Raw genomic sequence first — 20,547 nt, forward strand, 5'->3', positions numbered from 1 at the left:
TTCTTCATCTTGCTTTAACCTTCCTGCCTCCTTTTTGCTTTTTCTCTTGCGTACAGGGGCAACCGATATTGGTACGAATTGGTCCTCTGGTTTAGTTGCAGTGATTATCACTGTGGTTTGAGTAGCGACTGTACTTGTTGCTGGGGGTGGTGTGGCTGCTGTGCTTGGAGCTGGGATAGCTGCGCTGTCTGTTGCAGTCGAAGTTTGAGTAGCTGCTGTACTTGCCGCTGGGGTAGCTGTGCTATCTGCTGCAGCCAAAGTTTGAGTAGCGTCTGTACTTGTTACTGGGGGTGGTGTAACTGCTGTACTTGGAGCTGGAGTAACTGTACTGACTGTTGCTTTTCCCTCAGATCCAGCGACATTTTTTTCCTTTTGAAGGTGCTGGAAAGCATTGAACATGGCCCTGTAAGCATAGGCCAAGCCCCAGCACGTTGCCATGATTTGTCCGTCTCTGGTATGGCCAGAATGACCACACACCTCATTTAAGTGTTTTACTAATTCTTCTGGATTTTGCAGTTGTTCAGTGGTGAAATTCCAAAGTACTGGAGGGGCCCACTGACCTAGATACTTGCCCATACTGTCCCACACACCCTGCCACTCATGGCTGTCCAGCCTCAGAGAAAATCTCTTGGTCCTCCTACTTCGTGGTTTAACCCCAGACAAGACCCAAACCTGACTCTGCTTAACTTCTGAAAACAGATGAAATAGTTGTGGGCAAAATACACTCTGTATACGTGCCAACATGGTGATCCCCATCACAACCAGCAAACCAGTCTCAGCAGCATTAAGAGGCCATTCAAAACTCTCAAATGATGCTGTAAATGCTCTGGGGGGAGGACTGGGAGGGTAAAAGAATGCCTCCTTCACAGGTTGACCACCTGAGAAGGAGAAAGAATATGTGTAATTGCTAAGCACTTCTATTATATACCTCCCAAAGTATAAAGGTGGTGACCATACTGGGAACATAAGCCAGATAAGTTTCATGATCAATAATTCTATTGTGTTACAAGTCATTACCATAAAGTACAATGAGACAAGAACTTTAGCCCAAGCCCCACACTTGAAAAACACTAATACAGCAAATACCAGATCTAAGTAAGTTACAACATTCTGAAGCTGTGAGATCAAGAGGAACAACCTTGAGAGCCAATAAATCAGCATTGTGACGAGTGACTATTAATCCGGTCAGATCTCTTGTTATCTCAACCCCTTCTTGCCCCACGTTGGGCGCCAAAAATAAGTGTCGTGGTTTAACCCCAGCCAAACAACTTGTGCACTTACTCCCAGTGAGTGGTGCCAGGCTGGAAGCAATCGAGACCCACGTTAGTCGTCCCCCCCCTTCCCCAGGGGCTGTTCCCCCTTCCCTGTTCCCAGAGGGATGGGGAGGAGAATCGAAAGAATGCAACTCCCACGGGCTGAGATAAGAACTGTCTAGCAGCTAATGTACAATACAAATCACCACCGCTACCACCAACGACAACAATGATAAGAGAAAATAGCAAGGGAAAGGAGCACAATACCACACACCAAACCACGAGTCCAACCCGGCAGAACCCCCGTCCTTCTGGCCACTCCCAGTTCCCCCCTGGGCATGACGTGCTGTGGTATGGAATACCTCCTTGGTCAGTTTGGGTCACGTGTCCTGTCTCCGCCTCCTCCCGGCTTCCCCTCCTCCCTGGCAGAGCATGAGGCTCACAAAGTCCCTGGCCAAACCAAAACATCATTTTCATCAGCTTTGTTCCCAGCCCGAAAGCCAAAACACAGCACTGCACCAGCTACCAAGAAGGAGAAAAAATGACTGCCGCTGCTAAACCCAGGACATTCTAATTACCAATTTTGTTACTGAAACTTAAAAAAATAAAAAAAAATAAACCCACTCAGAATAGAATGGTTCAGGATGGAAGGGACCCCTGGAGGTCATCTGGTTCAATACCCCAGCTCAAACCTAGAGACAGTTGCTCAGCACTATGTGCAGATGTATTTTGAATATCTCCAAGGAGACCCCACCATCTCCCTGAGCAACCTGTTCCAGTGCTTTGCCACCCTCACAGTAAAAACAGTTTTTCCTTATGTTCAAATGGAACCTCCTGTGTTTCACTATGTGCTCATTGCCTAGTCTTGTCACACTGGGCACCACTGGAAAGAGCCTGGATCACTCTTCTCTACAGCCTCTCTTCAGGTATTTTATACATTAATAAGATTCCCCCTGAGCCTTCTCTATGCTAAACATTCCCAGCTCTCTTAGCCTTTCCTCATAGGCGAGATGCTCTAGTCCCTTAATCATCTTCACAGCCCTTCACTGGATTTTCTCCAGTATGTCCATGCCTCTCTTGTACTGGGAAGCCCAAAACTGGACAAGGGAATCCAGGTGTGGCCTCACCAGTGCTGAATATAAGGGAAGGATCACCTTCCTTGATATGTTAGCAATGCTTTGCCTAATGCAGCCCAGGATACCATTAATATTCTTTGCCACAAGGGCACATTGCTGGCTCATGTTCAACCTGGTGTCCACCAGAAATCCCAGGTCCTTTTCTTCAAAGCTGCTTTCCAGATGGGTGGCCCACAACACATACTGGTGCATGGGGCTGTTCCTCCCCAGGAGCAGGACTTGGTATTTCCCCTTGTTGAACTGTATGAGGTTCCCGACAGACCATTTCTCCTGCCTGTCCAGGTCCCCCTGGGTGGTAACACAACCCTCTAGTGTATCAGTCATAGAATCATAGAATAGTTAGGGTTGGAAAGGACCTTAAGATCATCAAATTCCAACCCCCCTGCCATAGACAAGGACACCTCGCTCTAAACCATATCACCCAAGGCCTCGTCCAACCTGGCCTTGAACACTGCCAGGGATGGAGCATTCACAACCTCCTTGGGCAACCCATTCCAGTGCCTCACCACCCTAACAGGAAAGAATTTCTTCCTTATATCCAATCTAAACTTCCCCTGTTTAAGTTTTAACCCATTACACCTTGTCCTATCACTACAGTCCCTAATGAAGAGTCCCTCAATAGCATCCCTATAGGCTCCCTTCAGAAACTGGAAGGCTGATATGAGGTCTCCACACAGCCTTCTCTTCTCCACACTGAAACTGACGTCTCTCCAATTTAGAGACAAGAATGTCGTGTGGGACAGTGTTGAACGCTTTACACAAATCCAGGTAGATGACATGAACTGCTCTACCGCTGTCCATTGGTTCCATAGCCCCATCATAAAAGGCCACCAAATTGGTCAGGCAGGATTTCCCCTTAGTGAAGCCATTCTGGCTGTCACCAAGCACCTTGTTGCTTTTCATGTGCCTTAGCATGCCTTCCAGGATAATCTGCTCCAAGATTTTGCCAGTCACTCCTCCCCTGCTGAGGGTATACTCTGCCCTATCATCCAGGTCATTAAGGAAAATTTTGAACAGGACTGAACCCAGTACTGACCCCTGGGATACACCACGAGTTACTCTTCTCCAACTATACTTTGTGCCACTAGACTTCGATCAACACCCTCTGGGTCCAGCCATTCAGCCAGTTTTCCATGTACCTCATCACCCCTAGCCTTGCAAAATCTCTCCTTCCCCCATTCATTCTCCAAACCCATCACCACACATAAAACAGTCTCTTAGATGAGGCAACAGGTTGTGTAGGAAATTCAGGTCAGTGAGTGGTGGTTCCTCTACTAGTAGCAGTCCCTTTAGAGTCAGACCTCTCAGCCCCTGCTCAGGCTACCACTCGAGCTCCTGCTCTCTTATTCCAACAGTCTTCTGTCTCCTCTTTCCCCTGCTCTGGTGTCTGAAGTACACATTCAGAGGGAACTGTCATCTTAACAAGCTACACCCAAAGTTACATAGGGAACATGGGATTCAGGACTGCCTCTGAATCACTAGGAAGACTCTGGAAACAAATGAAAGATCAACCAGTAACCTTAAACATAACAACACATTTCAGTAGAGCTCTTTCATCCTAAAGTGTTTCCAAACTTGCAGATACAAGCAGTCTTAAACTTAAGCAGACAGACTGGCACATGCTAAAAACAGTAATAAGCACTGTATATTATTCAATTAAATAATTAAAACATTACTTGAAAATTACATTAGTGATCCCATGCCCATTTTTCACTGCTCACAGATAAAATACAAATTAGTTAACAATAGTTAAAGAGTGACTGAGTGCTGCACAATCCACTGACTTTTTCATCTAGAATTATTACAGTTTGCTTAGGAGCCATGATGTGAATACAGATTCCAAAATGCAATTTGGATGATTCCACTCAAGTTTTACATTCTGGTAAACTCAGTACTATAATTTATTTTCTTCTCCAGTTAATCAAGACTTGTTAATGGAGGGTGGAAAAAGTGGGAGGAAAAAAAAACCAACAAAAAAACCTACAGATTAAAGAAATTATTAATATATGACATTTAATCCTTACATTAACATGCAGTAACTACTTGTCCTGGATTCAGCAGCAGCAGTCATTTTTTCTCCTTCTTAGTAGCTGGTGCAGTGGTTTTGACTTCCGGCCTGGGAACAGCACTGATAACGCCAATGTTTTCAATTGTTGCTAAGTCATGTTTAATCTGACCAAGGACTTTGTGAGCCTCGTGCTCTGCCAGGGAGGAGGGGAAGCCAGGAGGAAGCAGAGACAGGACACCTGACTGAAACAAGCCAAAGGGGCATTCCATACCACAGCAGGTCACACCCAGGATGTAGAACCGGGAGCAGTTACCCAGAAAGGCTAGATCACTACCAGGGTCAGGCTGGGTACTGGTGAGCAGGTGGTGAGCAGTTGTATTCTCTTCCCTTGTTATTTCCCTTATCATTATTATTAATGGTTGCAGCAGTAGTAATTTGTGTTATACCTTAGTTACTGGACTTCTCATCTCAAACCGTGGGAGTTACATCTTTTTTTTTATTCTCCTACCCATCCCTCTGGGAGTGTGTGTGGGGGGAGGTATGGTGACTGAGCTGCATGGCTGACTGGGCTTAAACCACAACACTAGTTGACCTCAATAAAACACTATGATTATGCTATGCCAGTGCTTACAAAGCAAAGTACCCAAAGAGACTTAGGACATTACTTTAGCGCACTGCTCTGATAGAAGCAGTGAATCATAGAATCAACTAGGTTGGAAAACACCGGTAAGATCGTCAAGTCCAACCATTACCCCAGGACTGCCAAGACCACCAGTAAACCATGTCACCAAGGGCCTCATCTACACAGTTTCTGAACACTTCCAGGAATGATGATTCCACCACTTTCCTGGGAAACCTGTTCCAATGCCTGAGCACCCTGTCTGTGAAACAATTTTTCCTAATATCCAATCTAAACCTCGTCTGGTGCAGCTTGAAGTCATTACCTCTTGTCCTATGGCTTGTTACTTGGGAGAAGAGACCAACCCCCACCTCACTCCTTTTCAGTAGTTGTAGAGTGCAATAAGGTCCCCCCTGAGCCTTCTCTTCTCCAGGTTAAACAACCCAATTGTCTCAGCCATTCCTCATAAGACTTGTGCTGCAGACCCTTCACTGGACCTGCTCCAGCACCTCAATGTCTTTCCTGTAGTGAGGGGCCCAGAACTAAACACAATACTCGAGGTGCGACATCACCAGTGTCAAGTACAGGGGGATTATAACTACCCTAGTCCTGCTGGCTATGCCATTTCTGATACAGGCCAGGATGACATTGGCCTTCTTGGCTGCCTGGGCACACTGCTGGCTCATGTTCAGCTGGCTGTCAATCAACACCCCCAGGTCCCTTTCAGCCAAGCAGCTTTCCAGCCACTCTTGGAGCACTGCATAGGGTTACTGACACAAATGCAGGACCTAGCACTTTGCCTTATTGAACCTCATACCACTGGCCACAGCCCATTGATCTAACCTGTCCAGATCCTTCTGCAGAGCCTTCCTATCCTCTAGCAGATCAACACTCCCACCCAACCTGATGTCATCTGCAAACATACTAAGGGTGTACTCAATCCCCTCATCCAGATCATCACAAAAGATATTAAACAACACTTGCCCTAACACCAAGCCCTGAGGGACACCACTAGTAACCAGTCGACAACTAGATGTGACACCATTTACCACCACTCTTTGGGCTCAGTCATCCAGTTTCCAACCCAATGAAGTATCCTCCTGTCCAGGCCATGAGAAGCCAGTTTCTCCAGGGGAACGCTGTGGGACACAATGTCAAATACTTTAACTAAAGTCCAAATAGACAATATCTACAGGCTCTCCCTCATCAACCAGATGGGTCACCTTGTAATAAAAGGACATCAGGTTTGGTCAAGCAGGACCTGACCTTCATGAATCCGTGCTGACTGTGCCTGATCCCATGGTTTTCCCACATGTGTTTTATGATCTCATTTAGTCTCAACTGCTCCATGACCTTCCCTAGCACTGAGGGCAGGTTGACAGGTTCCTCCTTCCTGCTGTTTTTGCAGAGAGCAAAATGCGAATTCTGCATTGCCCAACCTCCAGTCTTCTGGGACCCACTCACTAGATCACAACTGCTGACAGATGACAGAGAACGGCTTAGCAAGCTCCTCCACCAGCTCCTTCAGCACTCTTGGGTATAACCCATTCAGCCCCATAGACTTGCATATGTCTAAGTGGAGCAGGAGGTCACTAACCATTTCTTCCTGAATTACGGGGACTTCAATCAGCTCCCCATCTCTGTCATCCAACTCAAGGAACTGAGTACCCTGAGGATTGCTGGTGTGACTGTTAAAGACTGAGGCAAATACGGCATTAAGTACCTCAGCCTTTTCCTCATTCTCAGTCACTAGGTTTCCCCTAGTATCCAGTAGAGGATGAAGGTTCTCCTTGGCCCTCTTTTTATTGCTAATATATTTAAAAAAGTACTTTTTATGATCTTTTATGGCACTGGCCAAATTTAGTTCCATCTGTGCCTTCGCCTTTCTAACTTTCTCTCTACATGACCTAACAACATCCTTATACTTCTCATGGGGTAACTGTCCTTTCTTCCAGAGGTGATAATTTTCTCATTCCCCCCCCCCCCCCCCAAGTTCCAGCACTATCTCCTTGTTCAGCCAGGCTGGTCTTCTTCCCCCACCAGTTGGCACATAGGGAGTGCCTGCTCCTGCACCTTAAGGATTTCATTCTTCAAGAGCATCCAGTTTTCCTGGACCCCTTTGTCCTTCAATGCTTCCTAAGGTATTCTGCCAACCAATGTCCTGAACAGGCCAAAGTCAGCCCTCTAAAAGTCAAAGGTAGAGGTTTTGCTGACCTTCCTCCTGACTTTTCCAAGGATTGAAAATTCAATCATTTTATGATTGCTTTGCGTAAGATGGCCTCCAACCGTCATACCACCCACCAGTCCTTCTCTGTCTGTGAACAGCAAATCTAGACAGGAGTCTCCCCTAGCTGGCTCACTAACCAGCTGGGTCAGGAAGTTATCTTCAACACCCTCTAAGAACCTCCTGGATTATTTCTTTGCTGTATTGTACTTACAGCAGACACCTGGTAGGTTGAAGTCCCCCATGAGAACAAGGGCAAGCGATCATGAAACTTTCCCAGTTGTTTGAAGCTTCATCTGTAGCTTCATCCTGGCTGGGTGGTCTATAAGAGACTACTACCAGGATATCTGCTTGGTTGACTTTTGCCCTGATCATCACCCACAAACATTCATCCTTCTCACTCACAATACTGAGTTCAAGGAAGTCAACACATTCACTGACTCCTGGCTATCAATGTGTACAAGCTTTAATCAAAGACTGGTTTTAAATATAATCTTTAAAACATTTACTCTGAATTATACTAACACATGCTTAGAAAGCATCAGAAAGCATCGCATCCTTTGCGCCTTGAGCATTAACCCTTAAATTAAAGCTTAGATATGCGGTTCCCCAGATCATTTGTATTTCTTGGGCACATCTAAAATGTTACTTTCACTTTATATCATTTAAAAACCCCAAACCAAAAAACAAAGCACACCACCACCAAACCCCCCCACAATAAAATATAAGCTATTTTCATTGCTGGGGGTACTCTGGATAACTGAGGCTGGGAGATGCTGAACTGAACATTTGTGTTAGGAGAGAACAGAAACATGATGTCTTGTAGTTCAGTATCACACTTCAGTTCATGATTCTATTACTAAAAAAAAAAAAGGTAATAGCAAAAAACCTGCTCCTTTTAACAACAAAAAATCCCACACTTCCGTTTGTGCTATTGTCATCACAAGAGCAAATTAATCTGTGACAAAAGAACAGCAACACAAAGAGATTCGGCAAATGTTAACTCCAGTTTTATATCCCATGATCTGTAGAGCTATTTAAGATACTGACAAGGAGATACAAAGGACGCCAATAACCCATTAAAAATAAATAAATAAATAAAATTAATAAATCCCATACTATGTTTTTTCACTATACAATGCCTATTCTAACATAACTAGTTCAAGTCTTTTTAACAAGACTCCTGAATTGATACCTTATACCGAACTACATCCTAAAATGAAAGAAAAGGCACTAGATCACTTCGCAAGCATAATACAGTATTTCTTCTCTGCCAGTACTTCGGTGCACCCAGCCCCCTCCCCCAAAGAGATACACGCATTCCAGTCAAGCCTCTCCCAGCAGGTCTCAGTCAGTTCTCCCCCTCCATCCCTCCTTCCAAACCTTGCTAGATTCTCAAACTCCCTCTGATTTTCGGTTTCATTTTGTTGTAAACAGCAAAACGAAAGGTGAAAGCCTCCAAAGAGAGGATCCTTACCTTTGAAATCCCGCCATGCGCACAATAAGGGTGATGATTTTTTTAAATTTTTTTTTATAGGAGACAGGGGAAGAAACAAAAGCCTAAAATGGAGGAGAGGCTAAGCGGCAGAGACAGAAGGAGAAAGAGGAGAGCCTAGTGAAGGAGCATTGCAAGCGCCAGCCATGCTGTGTGGGTTGGTCCAGTATTTACAAACCTGCAGCCGCAGCGGCGTTTTGAGTCTGAGAAAAAGGGGAAAGAAAGGAGAGGAGGGAGGAGAGGGAATAGAGGAAGGAGGGGAAAGCAGCAGCAGCAGACAAAGGAACCCAGCAAAGCGCGCGCATATACACACGCACTCCGAGTACCCTAGACAGCAGTAATAGCGTGCGTAACCGCAGCGCTGCCAGCCCAGTGCGTTAGCAACTCTCAGCTCCAGTCTCTGGCTATTGCGGTGCAGTCGCGCCCCGCCACCGCTCTCGCATCCTCCCCACCCCATTTTCTCGGGAGGGGAGGGGACGGATGACAGGGCAGAGGCATATCTCCGCTTCTCCCAACATGCATTATCGAAAGGCTTATCTGCTGGGAGCCCCTCGGCGGGCCTCAACCCACAGTACAATAGTTCCACAGAGAGAAGCAGAAGTGCACCTGCGACCCCTCCCTTCAGCAAGGGACTATATGGAGGTGGGGTAGATATCGAGAGGGACCGTGCCAAAGGCAGGCAGCAGTACCCCGGAGCCCGGCAGAATAGAGGTTACTAAGGAGCCAGGGCGCTATGTGGGAAGGGAAAATAGAAACGGCAACACAAGCCCGAAGGTCCCCACTCTCCTCCGCCTCTCGCAGCTTGCGGACGGGCCCGAGGTAGGCAACGAAGAAAAGATAATTGAGACAGAACGCTGCAAGCACATAATTAACGTCAGCCTCGGGGGAGGGAAGGGAAAGCTAGGAGCAGCAGCTCCAAGCTCATTCCACAGCGCCTCCCTCCGACTGTACTCGGTACTAAGCTAAGCCAAACCAAGCCAAGGGCGGTGCGACAGACTACGCTTCCCTCCCCCCTCCCGCCCGCATTCGTTACTCACCTGCTGGGGGGATGGGCGCCTGGGAGTACCACGAGAACGGTCTAGAAGCGTTAGCGATGCAGCTTGCAACAGTCCTCTCGTATCACTAGGTCACTCAGATTCTCTGCGGCAGTACTAGATACAGCTGCTCCCGTCGTCTCGTTTGTCCTACTTAGCCATTACCACTGCTGTCTCCTGTTCGCCTCTGCCATATTTAGATCTCCGTACACGAGCTCCACCCCCGGGATAGAACCCTTCTCACCTTCCTGCCAAATAGTGAGCTTACCGCATCGAGACGTTCAACACACAGAGCCGGACACCGCCCTCCTCCCCTACACCAACGCGCAAGCGCACTGCAAATTCCGAACTGCGACAAGAGCGCAGGAAACGATCCTCCACCCAATCCACCGCTACTTAGTAGCGCGCAAGCGCGCTCGTAGTTGATGCCACTCCTCCACTGGCGTCTTCTGGTGTTCCGTCGGTGGTTGTAATGGGGGGTGGTGTGGGGTTGTCCGTAGATGACTGACAACTGGCCGTAGTCCAAAAGCAAGCCTAGGGTAGTGAACGTCTGCTTTTCCCTTCCTGTTCACTTTTTCCCTCACGATACGCTCACTGACATACAATGCTAATTTACTGAGGGTGCACTCGATCCCCTCATCCAGATTGTCAATACAGATATTAAATAAGACTGGCCTGTCATGAAACAGTCTTTAGGGTGGCTAAAAGAATCACTGTCAGAGATATTAGCAAAAGTAATTTTAATAGAAATTTATGAATGTGTGATTCAGCAGAGTTTGATGACAAGGTTGAAGCGCAGAATCAGACTCTACAACTCAGAGAGTTATAAAGCAGGTATGTTTATTATGGTGCCGGGTGCAAGGTGGATTGCTTCTCCTAACTTGCACACAGAGGGTGATATAAGAAAAGTTGTGCCTGGAAAACATAGAGTTAAAGCACTTTTTAGCTTAACTTAGGTTGTAGAAAGAACGATGTTTATGTTGTGTGTGGAATGTAGTGGCCCCACTAAACATGAGTTAACCGTTTCACACTAGTCTTCTAAAGTATCTTTAGTTTTAAAGAACAGTGTGTTGTAAGTCTGTGGTGAGGTAACAGGATTTAGTGGTGTGATAAACACATAAATGTATTGGCTTTCACAAATCATAAGTGTGGTTATGTGGATATAACTGTACCAGTTTACAGTAACAGAAACAAACCTCATTAAAGACACAAGATTAGACAGCAAGTTTAAAAGGGCCAGAACTCTTGAGCAAAACAGAGTCACATTGTTATAAATAGTGGATCAAATAAATTGACTAGAGCCAGGCCAATGAATCAAATCAGTTTATTGAGCAAGCGACAGCAAGCAAAACAGCGCTGGGTGGCCGGGGAGTCTCTGCTCCGCCAACGGCACACACCCCATTCCCCCAAAGTCACTGATTTTATACTCTTCTTTATCCAGTGTACGTGCTACTCTTGGCGTACTCTGCCTCTGTGTGGCCCGTTGATAAGGGGTCTCATTCGGCCTCCCAATGGGTGTGGGGAGAAAGCTCCTTATCTCCTTCAGAGTCTCATTCGGCCTCCCGGTGGGTGTGGTGAGGTAGGCTCTTTATCTTCTTTTCCATACATAGTTTACTTTTAACAGATGCTCGCAGTCTATAAGCCAAATTTCAACGTGTCGAAGTTTTCCAGTAACCTTTAAGCAAGTCAAGTAACTCTTAAACGAACAATTAATTTTTAAGCAAACAAGATTTGATTAACAAACAGGAATTCACTCATCACAACATAGCAAAAGAATTTGTAAAGGTAAAAGAAGGGGCGGGCTTGATATAAGAAAAGCTAGTGCCTGAAAAACAGAGTTAAAGCACTTTTTAGCTTAACTTAGGTTGTATAAAGACCAATGTTTATCTTGTAAGTCTGTGGAATGTATTGGCCCCACTAAACATGAGTTAATTGTTTCACACTAGTCTTCTAAAGTATCTTTAGTTTTAAAGATCAATGTTTATGTTGTAAGTCTGTGGTGAGATAACAGGATTTAGTGGCCCCACTAAACATGAATGAGTTATTTCACACCATCCTTCTACTTATCAGTTAGTTTAGAGACAGATCCTCCCAAACATCTGCTAGCTTGGGATACTCCTTTTCTGCCCATCCTGCAATAAATCTTTGCTAGTTATCAGAAGAATTACAGATATAGCTGGTTTCAGCTAGTTGTGTGATTGCTGGGCACCCAACTGTGCCAAAAGTGAAAAGTACACTGTGAGGAAGATTGCTTACTTCATCTTGAAGACCCCTCCTCACAAGACTGCTTACTTCATGCTCAACACCCCTGCCCACAATCACCAGGGAGCAGTGCACAGATGCCAAGAGGAGGGGACTTACGATAATAGGTTCCTGAAGCTAGTTATAATATTCCCTGCCTATACGCGGGAATTATGAATATGTATGTGACTAATGCAATAGTGAAGGTATATAAACCTGTAATGAATACTAATCACTTGCGCCTCTGGCTACGGTCATGTGCCCAGTGCTGTTGCTTTTGCTTTATTGACTTTGTCCCTCAATAAAAACTTTTTATCTTGTTTAGAGCAGTGAGTTCGTATTTCACAGAGGGGTTAAGCAAGCGGATATTTATTACACACAAACATGCATATTCGTTAGGTTGCCAAGAGTTTGGAGGGGATATTACAATTAGTTTAGTTACTCATTATCATAAGTCTCCTCCCTTTTGGCGCTTGCTCACTGCCCTCCGATGGTCGTGGGCAGGGGTCTTCAAGATGAAGTAAGCAATCTTCTTCAGGGTGCACTTTTCACCTTTGGCACAGTTGGATGCCCCAGTAATCACAAATTAGCTGAAACCAACCATATCTGAAAGTTTCTGATAGCTGGCAAAGATTTAGAACAGTGTGACCTTCGTAACAGGATAGGGCAGACAAGGAGTAGCCTAAGCTAGCAGATGTTCTGGAGTCACTGTCTCCAAACTAACTGATAATTAGAAGGATAGTCACTCATTAGAAGGATGCAAAGAAATAATTCACTCTTGTTAGTAAGACTACTAAATTCTGTTATCACACCACAGCCTTAGAACACAAACATTCTCTACCTTAGACCTAAGTTAAATATCTTAACCCTATGTTTTCCAGGCACTTGCTTTCCTTATATCAAGGTCCTCTCTATTACATACAAAAAAAGATTCTGTCACAACTGGAAAATTTTTATACAGGATTGTGTTAAAGTGATTTTTACAGAATTGAATTGAAATAATGTGTATAGAAACTGAAAATGCAAAGGAATAAGGGAAACCTTTCTGTTGAGTCATGAGGTTCAGAGGAGACCATCCTCGCTTTCTAAACTCTTGACAGAGCCTAGGATCTGGTCTGGATCAGAGCCTAGGACAGAGCTGGATCTAGTCCTAGTCTCAGACTTGGACAATGGTTTATGTCAAATGGAATTTAAAAGGAAATCGAGGTAGAGGGATTGAAGGTGAAAAGGATAAGGGAAATCCTCCTGTTGAGTTATGAGGTTCAGATTGGATCCCCTTGCTTTCTAAACTTCCTCTCTAGAGTCTAGGTGCAGCTGAATCTAGACTTATTCTCAGACCTGGTCAATGGTATTCGTCTAAAGGATTACAAATGTAATTTAGCAGCATTTTGTATTTTTTAAAGTGAATCACAGGAGTTCTAACAACACTTGATTATTGAAGCTAATATACATGCACTTTAAAATTAAGTATCTAAACTAACATGACACATTAAGATGGAGATATATGGATATATAGATGTATATACATATATACGCATACGTATGTTAAAAATTTCCCTCAGGTGCAGTGAAAAGTAATAGTACAATATGTCAGCTTTCTCAGCAGTCCTCACCAGGCAAAGGGCTGAGTTTCAGTCAGCAACAGTAACAGCACAGGCAAATGGTTCCCCTAAAAAAAACCCACAAAACTTGAGAGTTTACAGACTCTGAGAGTTGTTTCACTCAGAGAGAGATAACTGGTTGCAGCTCACTTCAGTCCAGGAGAGCTCAAAGGGTCTCTCTCTTGGGACCACTATTTATAGGGTTGTAAGATGATTGGCTGTAGTCAGTAGTAAATTTTCATCCTGGCCTCAATTCCACGTTGGTTGTTTCAGGTTGTCAGGGAATGATTTATCATCCTAAAAGAACTCCTGGTATGATCAGGGAGTATCTGAGTGCCCCTTCCCACCTTTGCTAGGTAATTAGAGCTCATGGTACAGCCAGGGAGCACCCAGTTGTCCAACTCCTTGCATCTGTGCAAAGGCTGGGGCCTAACAGGAATTCTTGGAGAAGCAGAGGGGTCCAAGAGAGAGGGGGCAGTGTACCACCACATGTCCCCAATACTGAGCCCTGGGGGACCCACTAGTGACTGGTTGCCAAGTAGATGTGACACCATTCACCATGTTTCTGTCATCAATTTCTTCAAAGTTATTAGGCATCAGTAATTCATGTTTCTCTTAGATATGGATTCTTCAGTTAAGGAAACCTCTGTTCTCGCAAAATACCATCTTAGTTGATCACTTGTCCTTAGCAGGTGTCTTGGGTCTCCAGATGATGCAGCAATTATATGCTAATAATGTTCTTAGATCCTAATTACTGTGTGGTCTCAATAATTTTTATCACACTAGAAATGAAAATACAGATTTAGACAAAATGATAATAAGATGTGCTGTCACCAAATCAGTCTTATCACTTTTTTCACATTATTCAAGGATATAACTTTGAGCTGTTCATAGCTTTAGATTGACAAAGAACAACATGGAAAACATCAGTAAGTAAGATTATATTCTTCTCTGTCAAATCAAGTAATTGTTTCAAAAATCAAACCAGGTGAACAGCTGAGGCACAGTCTGCCTTAACATATCTAATGGGTGTTTTTTTCAAATTAGACCTTGGCAGGTATAGCATAACATGATACAGCATGACCTTTTTCTGTTGCAATATCATAAGACAAAGAAACTTCAGTGCATGAAAAGAGCCATGAAGAACTGATTATTTGAGTCAAGAAGAATTTGATTGAAGGCCATCATATCGTGAAACCAAAATGCAACTTAACCTAAAAGCTGTTGTCACCTGACACTACAGGGGCAGATAGGTTCTTTTAGGGATCCCTGGCAGAATGATGACAACACTAAGTTGCAATTTCAATTAAAGCTTCATTTTTAAACAGAATTTTGTGATTAGCATAGCATAGAATCTTATGATCAGAGTAGCACAAGATTTGTAATAAGCGGAATCAGCGCAGCACAATTTTATAAGTGGCAGAGCACAGGATTTTATAGCACAGCTTAGTTTACGTTTTCTAATCACCTGGACCCTCTGCAATTTGGGTCAAATCTTTATACTTGGCTTGCTGTATCAATATAACAATCATAATCTAGACTCAAAATACGCAAAAGAATACTAGTCACAGGAATAGACTGGCTTTACTTTTCCAGAAGCTTTGAATGCTATTGAGTAGCTTTGGGTGAGAACCTGTTTCACTCTGGGGAAGGAAGGAAGGAAAGGGAGGAAAGGAAGGAAAGGAAGGAAAGGAAGGAAAGAAAGGAAAGAAAGGAAAGAAAGGAAAGGAAGGAAAGGAAGGAAAGGAAGGAAAGGAAGGAAAGGAAGGAAGAAAGAAATCATGGATCTCTTGATTTTATGGTAGAATCAAGAACCCTTGGAATTCAAGTGGCCAGATCTTTGCTTGATCTGAACCTGAAGGAGGAATATCTTGCTTCTGAGCTTGATCTTCAGTTAATGTCTTTAAATGCTGTTATCAATCTGACCCTTTGCTTTAATTTAACCTTAAAGAGGAGTAGTTATCTATTTGAGATAACTATCTTGCTACCTGACTAATTTGTCTTTTCTAAGCAAGCTGCTATAAAGCTATCACAGGAATTATTTAAAGTCAACAGAAACAAAGGCCTCCTTCCAAAGTGTTTGCTTTCTGACATGGTTACAACATTGATGGAATGTAATATGCCAGCAGGAACCAACCATCTATCTTTTAGCAACTTGAATAAAATAGCAATAGAGAACATTATGAGAATCCTTGTATAAGATAAATTGTTGTAGCTGGCATAGTTTTAGGTCCTTATGAACTTAGTACAAAAATAATTGTAAGAAAAACAGGATAGAAAAACAGGACAAGAGTATCTGAAACTAGCAGATGTCCAGGATGTGCTGCAGCTAAGTTAACTGATAAGTAGGATGGGATGATTATGTCTGCAGTGTTACTGGTCCAATTAAGATGGTGTAAGCATTTATCTACTGCACATGCTTCAAGGATTGACAGAAAGTGATGAAGATTGTAAATGACCCCCAAAAGACCACTACCACATTGTTGTGCGCATGAGGAAATGGGCATGGGATTATGTAAAACAGTTCTTGGATGGTTAATGAATATGTATGACATTTAATTACCAGGACATCTGGGATCTGTAGTTTCTGTAAAACACAAAACTAACACATAATAATATAATTCAAATAACGTTTATTCTCCCAATTTTCTCATCTGGATTCCCATCCATTAGAGCTTGTATCTTCATTTCTCCTTTACATGCAGTACTCCTTAGGCTTGAGTATAAATGCAAAATATAGCATTTATACTCAAGCCTGAGTATAGCATTTTTTCCCTTAGATAATTTCCATGTAGATAGAGAAAATCTCTATGACAGTCAAAGAAGTCCAAAATGTACCTCTTATTTCCTCTTTATTTTCATTATATGAATTTTGAAATGTAAAAGCTTGATGAGAAACTTAATTTGCATATACTGTTAAGGGATGTTAACAGTGTGGCCACCTCCTCCAGCCACTCCAGCCCAGGACTCCCTCCTGCCCAGCTGTTTGAGCCCATCCCAGTACCACTGCCCCAGAGATCCAGCTGCCACTTATATGTTTGCAGGTTCAACCAGTAGCAAAGCTGAGCACACACACAAAGGACACTGACACAGCTGGTTACACAGACTGTCACAGACAAGGTGCTGCCTTCAACAGCACCTAACATACAGGACCCACATAAAACATGAAAATAGACAACCAAGTCCCTTTCCTCCTCTTTGGTAGAGATAGAAAGTCACTAGTGAAAGCGCACACACATTCGAGGATCCCTCAAGTACTGGCATGGACCCTCTCTACACCTGGTACCCCTGCACAGGTCCCAGGTTTTCTTACCCTCTTCATGGGTGCCCTACTCACCAGCTAGTTGAGCTTGATGTTCTACAGCAAACATGCATGCACTCACAAGCTCATCCCGCAGGCACTCCACATTTACATTTACAAGGGCATGCCACCATTAACCTGACTTACCTGCCTGATACCCCAGACTGGACCCAAGTGTTCCCCTGCTACTTGCTGACAAGTACAGCTTGAAGTTTTCAACTGAATACACGTGTGCACCCACACACCAGGTTTAGGGAAGATACAGATACTTGACTACCCCTCAACAGCCAGTACCAGGCACACAAACTGTGACCTGAAGTCCTGCTCCAGCCACTGGCGTTGAGCCTCTCACTCACCTCACTCATGCTGGTAGCTGTTTTACTACTCACCCCAGTAGCTGGTTTTCAGGACACACACTGTTCCCACCCCAGTGGCTAGAGGTAAAAGGCCCCCACTCACTCCAGCAGCTGATGCTGAACCTTCCCCACTCACTCCAGTAGCTAACACTACAGGCTGTGGGGTGCCTATACCCCCATTCTGACTCTAACAGACAGCATCAAATTTCACTCTCACACGCATAGACCCCTGCCACTTGCTTCAGTCGCTGACACCACAGGCCAGGGGCTCCTACACCCCCAGTTTGACTCCAGTCACCAAATCCAGTCATGCTGGTCCACCCAGTAGCTAGCACCTAGTCCTTTCAGATCACACGCACATGTAAACACACACACACACATGCCTGCAGTCATTCCAGTTCCCCCAGTAGCTGGTTTTCAGGACACACACTGTTCCCACCCCACTGGCTGGAGGTATTTAAACTCAAGCAGCTGGCACTACATGCTAGGGGTGTTTGCACTCCCAGTCTGACTCAAGTAGCTGTCACCAAATTCACTCACCCCAGTGACCCCAGTAGCTGGCACTCTGAGCTTAAATTATGAAGGACCCTCCCTAGATCTGGAAAGCTATGGCTCCTCCAACTACTGATACTAGGATCGCCACTTGCTCCAGTATCTGATACCACAGGCTGCAGGGCCCCTACATCCCCAGTCCTACATCCATTCGCACACACCCAGAGGTCTAACTGGTAGCTGATACTTAGTCCTTGCAGCACACATAGACACAGGATAAAGAGTGAGATTATACAGAATGATAGTTAAGAAAAGATTTAATAAGATGTCATGGCTTAACCCCGGCTGGCAACTAAGTACCACACAGCTGTTTGCTCACTCCCGTGCCCCCAGTGGGATGTGGAGGAGAATAGAAAAAAGGTAAAACCTGTGGGTTGGGTTGAAATAAGAACAGTTTAATAACTGAAATAAAGTATTATTATTACTATTATTACTATTTCATCATTACTATTAATGTTATTATTACTGAAATTATAACTGATATTATTGTGGATATTATTGTTATTATTATTATTAAGGACTGTCCATGTTGCCTACAAAGACTTTGAACAGGATCGGTCCCAACACCAACCCCTGAAGTCTATACTGGGACCAATACTTTTTAATATCTTTATTAAATACAGGGGGATTGAGTGCACCCTCAGGAAGCTTGCAGATGACACCAAGCTGAGAGGTGCAGTTGAGGGAAGCCGTGAGCTTGAGGGAAGGATGTCATCCAGAAGGACCTTGACAGTCTCAAGGAGAGGGCCCATGTGAGCCTCATTAAGTTCAACAAGGCCAAATACGAAGTCCTGCACCTGGGTCAGGGCAATCCCCAATATCAATACAGAATGGGGAATGAATGGATTGAGAGCAGCCCTGTGGAGGAAGACTTGGGTGATACTAGTGGATGAAAAAATGGACATGAGCCAGCAGTATGTGCTTGCAGCCCAGAAAGCCAACTGTATGCTGGGCTGCATCAAAAGAAGCACTGCTAGCAGGTTGAGGGAGGTGATTCTCAACCTCTCTGCTTTGCCCTCATGAGACCCCACCTGGAGTACCGCATGCAGCTCTGGGGCCCCCAGCATAAGTATAACATGGACATCTTGCAGCAAGTCCAGAGGAGGGCCACAAAGATGCTCAGAGGGCTGGAGCACCTCTCCTATGAAAACAGGCTGAGAGAGCTGGGTTAACTTAGCCTGGACAAGAGAAGGCTCCAGGGAGACCTTATTACAGCCTTTCAATATATAAAGGGGGATTACGAGAAAGACAGAGACCTTTTACCTGGGCCTGTAGTGATAGGAAAAGGGGCAATGGTTTAAAACTGAAAGAGAGTAGGTTTACATTGGATATGAAGACAGGCTAAGAAAGTCGGAGCTGTCCAGCCTGGAGAAGAGGGCTGAGTGGAGACCTCATAGCAACCTTCCAATATCTGAGAGGGGCCTACAGAGATGTTGGAGAGGAACTCTTTATCAGGGAATCTTTAGAAGTAGCTTTAAGTAGTGTTAAGTTTCATGACTTTGTAACAGTAGCAATGGAAAATTACTGAGGTGCAGGGTACATAGAGAAAAATATATAAAGAAAGTGCAGCTAGAGAACATCCTGAGAATTCTCACACGATAAATCGTTATAGTTGACATAGCTTTAAGAAAAAAACAGCCTAGAAAAACAGGACACAGGGATAAGGGGTATCTGGGACCTGCAGGTGTCCAGGATGGGCTACAGTTAAACTAACAGATGAGTAGGAGGATGGGAGGATTATTATGTCTCTGGTGCTAACGAACCAATTAAACTGGTATGAGCATCTACTGCGCATGCTTCAAAGGCTGCCAGAAGTGATGAAGATCGTTGGAAGAAGTAAATGACCCTCAGAGACCACCACCACAATTCGGTACGCATGCGGGGAACTCTCTGGAAAATGATGTAATCCATACATAGCCTCATGAATATGTATGTATGCCCAGGGGCTATAAAAGGACGGCTTGTGGGGCAATTAGAGAGATACACACTAGGTGGAGTTATCCCCCGTGTCTCCCGGCGCCGTAATAAAGAATACCTGCTTGTCAGCTTGAAAACTTTGTTGGCAAGTTTGTTCCTGGAGTTTTCTCCGAATCAATTTGGTGACTCTGGTGGGACCCTCTCTGGTCCACTGCAGGACCCGCTGAGGAGAGGGCTCCCTAGGGCCCTCGGGAATTTTTCCCGGAGGGACCCCTCGGCTCATTCGGATCGCTGCGGGAGCAGACAAGGACCATCTCCTAAAAGGTATTCTTTTCTTTTATATAGTCTGTAAGGTGCAGGGGGCACCTCGGTTTGGTTTGGTTTGGTAAATTGGTTTGGTAAGCGTACGCATGGTTTGGAAGCCTTCCGTAAATCGAGATAAGAAATCTCGTAGGTAAAGGCGTATACCCGGCTGCTAGCGTCCGTTCGGTATACACCCACAAGAAGCAGGGGGCTTCTGTGGTTTGGGTCCTGCAAGACACAGGGGGTGTCTTGCAGAAAAGGTTAAAAGGTGTTTGGTATTTGGTTTGGTTTGTGGCCTGTTATAGTGCTGATATTGGTCTTGTGGTTTTTGGTATCGGTGAACTGTATTATTAATTGTGGCCTGTTTGATAGAATTTTAGTCTCTGTATCTGTTTCAATTGTTGTAACTGTGTGAGTGTGTCTGTGGGGTTGTGTGTGTGTGAGTGAGAGATTAATAATGGGAAATCAGCAGAGTGAGGAGATTATGAAAAAGAGTCCTTTAGGGTG

At 44.6% G+C, this 20,547-nt stretch overlaps 1 long non-coding RNA gene across 1 annotated transcript in view; it reads right to left on the reverse strand.

Annotated features, from left to right (window-relative positions):
• The window catches only part of LOC133213836 (uncharacterized), a 75,731-nt gene extending 65,896 nt beyond the window's left edge, over positions 1 to 9,835 (reverse strand). The window contains exon 1 of the long non-coding RNA XR_009725911.1: positions 9,773 to 9,835. This is a non-coding gene — a long non-coding RNA (uncharacterized LOC133213836). The remainder of the gene's footprint in view (positions 1 to 9,772) is intronic.
• Between the last annotated feature and the right edge of the window lie 10,712 nt (positions 9,836 to 20,547).

The sequence above is a fragment of the Neopsephotus bourkii genome, unplaced genomic scaffold, assembly GCF_033783945.1.
Source record: "Neopsephotus bourkii isolate Nb327-2 ecotype Australia unplaced genomic scaffold, CSIRO-AGI_Nbou_v1 NB_106, whole genome shotgun sequence".
Lineage (NCBI taxonomy): Eukaryota > Metazoa > Chordata > Aves > Psittaciformes > Psittacidae > Neopsephotus > Neopsephotus bourkii.